The sequence below is a fragment of the Pristis pectinata genome, chromosome 12, assembly GCF_009764475.1.
Source record: "Pristis pectinata isolate sPriPec2 chromosome 12, sPriPec2.1.pri, whole genome shotgun sequence".
NCBI classification, from domain to species: Eukaryota; Metazoa; Chordata; class Chondrichthyes; order Rhinopristiformes; family Pristidae; genus Pristis; species Pristis pectinata.
The window spans coordinates 31606870-31612869 of record NC_067416.1 but is presented as its reverse complement, the minus strand read 5'-3'; the positions used below and the strand labels follow the sequence as shown (position 1 = coordinate 31612869).

Sequence of the window (6000 nt, the reverse complement as noted above, 5' to 3'; positions counted from 1 at the left end):
AATTCACATCTGTGTAGCTACAGTACATCTGTAAAGGCAGACTTACCATGTTATATTGATTGCTGTCTAGATTATAAGAAATGTCAGGTGTTTATTTTATCCAGTTGGTGGTGCTATGTAGCTCATAGACCAATTCATGTTTAAACAGCATCCTATCTATCTTAGACCTTATTGTTTTACAGTTTCTTTCCTCTGGTATAAACACAGTGCCCAAATTTTCTAGATATTTATTTATTCTGATTATATATATTAAATTGCTTGAAATTATGATGGCAATGTTAATTTGGTGAGAGAAAATGAAGCCAAACAGTAACATGTAGCTGAAACATTGCAGCCTGATCTCTGAATGGAGCAATAACATTTGTTTCCTTGACCTTTCTTTTGTATTTTGTTGAATAATAGGAATTGACCACATGGACCCTCAAGCCTGCTGCGTTCAATAAGATCATGCATGACCTGATCTTTTGCTTCAACTCCACAGATTAGGCTCAATCGCCAGTAATGGAGTGATTAAATTTGGGGATGATCAAGAGACCAGAATTGGAGAACTACAAATATTTGAGGGTTGCGAGAGATGAGAGGGGTAACTGAACAACAAGATCAAGTGAAATTTGAGATATTGTTTATTCAGAGGTAATAGTGGGAGTCAGGATACAGCAACAGTGTTTTGTAGTTTCCACTCTATACAAACTGGATGAGGGAGACTAGCAATGAGTATGTGTGAAATAAATGAGTCCAGAGATGCATCATATCAGCATTTGAACTGAGGTGGGCACAGTGGATAAAATACAGACTTTTTTTTTATTAAAGATGAACCAATCTAATATTTATTCTGATCCATTCAACATTAATACACTAATTTTCAGTCAGTTATAGATAAAAACAACACATTCAAAATAATCTTCAAACAAATGATTTGTATAAAAAAAGATGACTTTTCTGTCACAGTGGCCCAGATTTCACGGTTGGCAGTGAAGGAATGACATTCACCATTGCTCTTAAAGAAAATTGCCCATCATGATATAACCTGTTTTATAGTGTCAGTTTCCACTGCTTCTGAATTTTTCACCTCTGGCACCAGCAGGTCAAACAATCAGATTTAATTTTTAAGTAATAAACATGAAATTTAACTATGAAAAGTGATAGAATTTTATCTGTATGCTCTAATCTTTGTGGAAGGTAAAATAATATTTATGGAGGTGATGATGCACTGTAATAGGTTTACTGTAATAGGTTTCAAGGGCCAGGCAGTAATTATAGCTGATTTTAGTTATATATTGAAAACTGTTACCTTGCTCAAAGCAGGTCTTAACATTTCCAATCTTTTACAGTGAGAATAGTGTGTGAAAAATTACATTTCACATCAAGTCTCTGATTCTGTATGCCCAAGGAGGGGCAGTTTGTCACTTACAGCTGCTTTTGGATTGCCGCATTTAACTGAGAAAATCTGTACACCAGAAGCTGCTGTTGGTTTTGCATTATAACAGTGAAGGGTGTTGACAGTTTTGTTTGTCTAAACCGCAAATTCTGAGCCAATGTTACCACCCTTAGCGTTTGTACTGTTTACATTATAAAAATACCAACACCTTCAGTAATTGCAATATGTCCTTTGCATATTGATAGAATGAAGTACATAAAGTTGTGGATTTCAGAGAGACAATTTGCTAACAATAATAATTTCTGTTTAGTAGTTACCCAATAGTACAATCTGATAATGTTAACTACAAAATAAGGAAAAATGCATTATACAGTTCAACTGTAGTATTTACAAAACTTAAGACCATATTTATTAGTTATTTTATAATAAATGTTCAGTCAAAGTAATCTGATAAAACCTGGCACAAATCTGAAATCAATTGCTGTCACAATATTTATTGTATATTAGGTGTCTTCATTGGATGCATGTTCAAGGGTACAAGTTAGTTTAATTTTCACTGAAGATATACAATTAATACTTTTGGGAGGAGCAATATGTTGTGGCAGAGCACTAGCCACAGCTTAAAAGAATAAAATCTTCATTGAAAAATCTTAGATGGGAACATCCATTAAATTCAGCAATCCACCAATCCACCATTTATAAAGAGATTTAAGATAATGAAAAAGTTTGATAATGCTAGTGTCCAAGTGAGATTTAAACTTATTTGTACAGGAATCAATAGGAAAATGAATAAATAACCACATTAAGATGTTAAATGAAATCACACCAACTTGAAGCAAGCTTCCAACCTTGGGCCCTTATTTCCACCCCCCCCCCCCCCCCCCCCCCCCCCCACTGGAAAGTGGGCTATTACCTGTTAAATGTCATCTGATAACTTCCTCCTAAACAGTAAATTTTTGTGAGAAAGTAAATGGGAAAGTTTATATTGAAAGAACCTACAACTTCACCTCTACAAATAAATGGTATGGAGAGCCACATCCTGAGATAGCTAACGTTCCATCTAATATTCCATCTGCTTGCAACCGGGGTATAGCTCCGTCAACTTAAGGTTTCAGTTTAAACTAGTTTGATTAATTAGCTTGTGGATTAAAATTATACAGCCAGTTTTAATTGGATTTTCTAGTGGAGAGAGAGAAACAAGAATTAAAATTCTCACATTGTTCTGTTTTTTTAAACAAGGAAAAGGAGCAAAACAGTAAGTAGGGAAAAGAAAATGGAAAGTGCAAGAAAAATAACAGATAATCCACAGCTGAGATAGAGGCAACGTTAAGTATTTAAGAGTTAGCTTTTACTTGGATATTTTGAAATAGCTGATTGCAATTCACAGATTTTATCTATAAGCATTTCAACAATTAAATATATAACCAAATTATGATACCTTTTTATTTTGTCATATCCACGATTCTACAGTTTGCTTTTCTTTGTTGGAGGTTCATTGTTGATACTTAGTTATTCCGTAGTCAGGTGTACTTATAGTATGACAGCTGCAGCTTTAAAGGGATGTTTTGTTTTAGGGTGTTTTGCTGCTCCTGCTGATTTGGTCATCTTCGGTAGTCTGGTATTTGGTTCATTTACCACAATCAGTCCTGTTGTTAATTTTTGATTTGTCACTGATGTAGCTCTATTCATAACTGTTCAATGTTTTCTGTTTCAAAAATCACAATCTTATCACCTAGCCATATAATTAGAGCATTTACATGTAGTGAGGCAGGCAAAACTTCTGTACATTACATTGCTTTAAAAATATTGCCTCTTGATGAACAGTACATACTGATGCAAGAAATGAAAATACATCATGAAAAATTAAAGAAATTGACTCAGTACTTAAAATTTACTGTTTGGTTTCATTTTAATATAAGAAAAATTAAACTGAATATATTATCAGACGTGCGTGAGGAAAGTAAAGCAATTGAAACTAAAAATACAAGTTGTGTTATACCACCTGGAACTGAAACAGGAGAATGTAGCAAATTTAACTGAAAACAGTGTTAAATCTCTGCTTAAATAAATAATTCAACCTAATAATTATATTAATACAATCATAGCACAGTTTTATATACCTAGAAATTTACACAATTTTCTACTCCAGTAAAAATAATCCACATCTATGTTAACACTGCTTTTCATATTTTATGCACGAATCCAACATATTCTACAAGGATTTATTCCCTAAATCAAGATGTAAATACTTTGTAAACATCAACTAAAATGAACAATATGGGACAATTCAGCTTAATGTTACTAAAATGCTAGCTTCTACCATGATCTGGGTTCATATTGGATATAGGAACCTTTAAAACCTGCAAATGACTAATAAGTGGTTTTGAAAAGTGCACTATCACACTTGCAAATTAAAACAATTTAAGGTTCTGCACCTGTATGTCTTCATACCCAGTATAATTTGAAGTCAACATCTCAAGTGTGTCTGAATAGTCCAACAGTAGTCGTGGCTGTTTGCTCACACACATTCTTTCTTGGTTGAACAATTAACATTGAAACAAGCCCGCTTGTTTGAAACCTGTTGCTGACTCGTGCTCCTGTGTGTGACCCTTACTGGGTGATGTGTTTCATTCCAAAGATTGGATTTCGTTATCTTTAAAAAAAAGTTATTTGTGTAATTTCCAGTTTTTCAAAAGGGCTGTACAGGAAGCAGAGAAGGGACAAACATTACATTGTTTTTGGTCTTCTCCAGCATTGGTTAAAGGCTTCTGTGCTTCATCTTGAGATAGCAGTACTAAAAAATTATCCAAGTCAACTTTAAAACGGCCTGTAAATAAAAAGAAAAATTTTGACTTCCAATATTACCTCAGGAAAACAGTTCTGAAGCATGAAAGAATTCCACATAGAAGAATCATCATGTCAAAATGCAACTGATAAAACCAGATATTTATGATCTTTTTCTTGAAGGTTGTCATTTATATCATCAGGTTTAGGCTGAATGGACTGGTTACTAATTTATAGCTCAAGCATTAATACTAAACATTATCCAAGGCATGTAAAACAGAATTTTTTTCTCTAGCCTTGCCCATCCCTCAGTTCTCAATTCCAATCATAAAAGCATAAAACTTAAGTTACAACTGCAAGCCTCCCCCCCCCCCCCCCCCCCCCAACCCCTTCTAAATTTACTCATCCTCCAATTCCCTCTCCCCCAATCAATTTTAGAACCCAGGATACATACAGCCAGTAATGACTTCTACATAAGGTCTCAAACATTTTATGGTTATGAATATCTGTGCAAATGTATCATAGGAAGCCACCCACTGCTTTGAAAAGAAAGTCATGGTCTTAGTGGCAGAAGAGGAATGAATGTTTTTGATTAGCATACCTCCTACAAGGAGGTTTATTTTAAACTGTTTGGTAATATACAGATAAGAGGTAATACATTACACTTAACAAAATTCTCATGATCTCCAATTTTATAAGTGTAATTTCTATTTTTTCCAGTAATATTTTAAAATTTTAAATCATTGAAAATACACTTTTCATTCAATTTTCTGCAATCAATAAATATTTGAGAACTGCTTGTGCAGCTATGTTAAAAATACCACCCAAAACCAATGGATTAATGAGCAATATAACAGGATTAAATAAAAGTGAAATGCTGCTGGGCATTAGTGAAAATGAATAAATAGATAAAAATAGCCCATAAGGATAGTGACATTAAGAAGAAAGAAGCTCCTATTTTGAGTTAATCTGAAAGCTACTTCTGACACCAAGATAAAAAGTTCCAGAAGTATTAAAACATTTGCAAACAACCATATTTTATAAGAGAAAAATCATGCATTTTGAACTGTGAGGAATTCTTAAGCATGGTTGAGCATTTTTCCAAGTAAAATGAGAACTTAATAACTTTCTGGATCTATTTTGGTTTGTCAGATACAAATACAACTTCAAACAGCACTTCATTTCATTAGATTACAATTGTTATGTCCTTTTAGCATATATGGCTCACTATGACCTTTTGTCCAATTAGTTGAAATGCTTTGTTGAGTTAAAACTAAACTCTTCACAATCCAAACTACAGTTTATTTAAGTTGTGGGCTGCCCCCAGAACACTCTACACAAAGATGCATTTCACTGTGTTTGGATGTACATGTGACTAATAAAGGTATCTAATCTTAATCTAATCTAATCTTGATGTATTTAGTTTTGGTTTTCAAATAATGCAAATACAGAGAGTCTCCACAATATCTTCTCTTCCAGAAGAGTGCAGCAGTTTAAACTATGCTACGTGATCACAACCAGATCAATTGTCATAATAAGGCACTAAAGCAGTGTAACTTTTGGTAATTAACTACTACACATTTAATGCAGCTGTTTACCTGCTATTTTGTTTCTGGTGTGAATAAGGCTGCAATATTACCCCAACACTTTTTTCCAATCATTCTAACTGCAATATTACCTCCAATTCAGGATGGTATTAAGTCCATACATTGGAAGCACATTGAAGCCCTGCATAAGTAGCAGAAGTCAGGCACCTTCTGCCCTAACAGAACAAAGGAGGATTCTTTCTCACAAACCCTTTCACGAAATCCTAAAACGTTACAATGACTGTTAAAGAA

The 6000-nt window shown here is 33.8% G+C and overlaps 1 protein-coding gene across 7 annotated transcripts in view; it reads right to left on the bottom strand.

Moving 5' to 3' along the window:
- Window positions 1-2268: 2268 nt before the first annotated feature.
- The window catches only part of plce1 (phospholipase C, epsilon 1), a 269332-nt gene continuing 265600 nt past the window's right edge, over window positions 2269-6000 (bottom strand). For all 7 annotated transcript variants that reach the window (XM_052027250.1, XM_052027251.1, XM_052027253.1 and 4 more), the window contains one exon: window positions 2269-4205. The gene's annotated coding sequence lies outside the window, so the exon portion shown is untranslated. The remainder of the gene's footprint in view (window positions 4206-6000) is intronic.